The following is a 2,125-nucleotide window of genomic DNA, read 5'->3' as shown; positions in this document are numbered from 1 at the left end:
TCGATTCCGGTCAAGGGCATGTACCTTGGTTGCGGGCACATCCCCAGTGGAAAGTGTGCAGTAGACAGCTGATCGATGTTTCTCTGTCATCGATGTTTCTAGCTCTCTATCCCTCTCCCTTCCTCTCTGTAAAAAATCAATAAAATATATTTTTAAAAAAAGCTCAGTAATCAGAATGTGTAAAGATCAGTTCAGTAGGCAAATGATCCAAGTATTTCAACAGTTTACTTCAGGTAAGATAGAATACTACCAGTATATGGAATATTTAGCTTTATTTTTAAGAAAAAGCAAATTAAGATAACTAAACCAAATTAAGACACTATGAAAATAGCACATTATTACAATGTTTAAAATGGCAGTAGGGTTTGTGAAGAAGGAAGCACACAAATACATTGCTGGTTATTATAATTATGGCTGTGTTGCAATTTACAATAGCTAAGATCTGGAAACAGCCCAAGTGCCCATCAGTACATGAGTGGATAAAAAAGCCGTGGTACATTTACACAATGGAATACTATGCAGCAGTGAAAAAGAAGACTCTCTTACCCTTTGAGACAGCATGGAGGGACCTGGAGAGCATCATGCTAAATGAAATAAGTCAGTCAGAGAAAGACAAGTATCACATGATCTCACTCATATGTAGAATCTAATTAACAAAATAAACTGATGAACGGAGTGGATCCAAAGACATGGAAGCATGGAACAGAGCAGAATCTCTAGGGGATGGGGGTGATCATATATGCATATATGCATAATCCATGGATGTAGACAGTGGGGTAGTGAGGGGCTGGGGAGAGGGAGTGGGTGGAAGTGGGTTGGAGGGGGTTGATGGGGGAAAAAAGGGGACATATGTAATACTTTCAACAATAAAGATTAAAAAAAATAATAAAATAAAATTAAATCTTTCAATTATGAAGAAAAAAATAATTATGGCTGTGTTGCATATTATAATTAAAAGGTAAGACCAGTTCAAATGATTACTCAGGTAGACTGTGATATGTTAATATACTGAAATAGCTTTTACCATTAGGAGTGACAGATTCAAGGACTCTGCAGAAATAGGGCAAAGACTACAGAAACCGAAAGTGGAGGAAGGTGCTGGGCCCACGGTATTGCCCAAGAGAGCAGATTCTTACTCTCCTGGGGAATCAGTCTCCCAGGTTGACCCAGAATCTTGCTCCACCCATCTGCCAATAGTAGATCTAGCCCATACTCCTCAGCAAGAATTGTAGGGTATCAGAAAGTAGAGAAATCTGTCACTCTTAGAGAAATCTAAAGAAGCTTATCTGCAGAGGGTTACAGATGCATTTGATGGCCAGAGCATTCTCTCTCTTTAGGCAGGGCACATGCTTAGTGACTGTGGATGGGGAACAGGAGGGTTAGTTATAGGACTCAGGTGTTTGATGGAATTGGGGGTCTGCTATGGCCATTGCCTGTCCTTAGCCAGTGGTTCTCAACCTTGGCTGCACATTAGAATCACCTGGGAATCTTTTTAAAATCCTGATTTCTGGCCTGACCGGTTTAGCTCAGTAGATAGAGCGTCGGCCTGCAGACTGAAGGGTCCCGGGTTTGATTCCGGTCAAGGGCATGTACCTTGCTTGCGGGCACATCCCCAGTGGGGAGTGTGTAGGAGGCAGCTGATCAATGTTTCTCGCACCACTTTTATTAACACTCTTAGTATTCTACAGTTTCTCCTCTTTGTTTGTTTTTTTAAATTAATTCTTATCTGAGGATATGTTTATTAATATGTTTTCTTTATTGATTAAGGTATTGCATATGTGTCCTTATCTCCCATTGCCCCCACCCCATTCCCCCACTCATGCCCTCACCATCTGGTGTATGTATTCATTGGTTAGGCTTATATGCATGCATACAAGTCCTTTGGTTGATCTCTGCCCCTTACCCCCACCCTCCCCTACGTCCCCTCTGGGGATTAATAGTCTGATCGCTGTTTTTCTGTCTTTGGATCTGTCCCTGTTAGAAATCAGGATTTTAAAAAGATTCCCAGGTGATTCTAATGTACAGCCAAGGTTGAGAACCACTGCCTTAGACCAAAGTCCTTGGGTTAGGCACCCTGAATGTTATGTGCATTGCTTTTGTAACTCTCTCTTTGGCTGACTGTACT

General features: G+C 41.3%; 1 protein-coding gene across 1 annotated transcript in view; it reads left to right on the top strand.

Annotated features, from left to right (window-relative positions):
* GPATCH1 (G-patch domain containing 1) overlaps positions 1–2,125 on the top strand; it is a 53,207-nt gene that overhangs the window by 8,335 nt on the left and 42,747 nt on the right. The window lies entirely within an intron of this gene.

This window comes from Myotis davidii, unplaced genomic scaffold (genome assembly GCF_000327345.1).
Source record: "Myotis davidii unplaced genomic scaffold, ASM32734v1 scaffold77, whole genome shotgun sequence".
Classification (NCBI taxonomy): Eukaryota; Metazoa; Chordata; class Mammalia; order Chiroptera; family Vespertilionidae; genus Myotis; species Myotis davidii.
The sequence above is the reverse complement of the archived record's forward strand: the minus strand, read 5'-3'. Positions and strand labels throughout refer to the sequence as shown.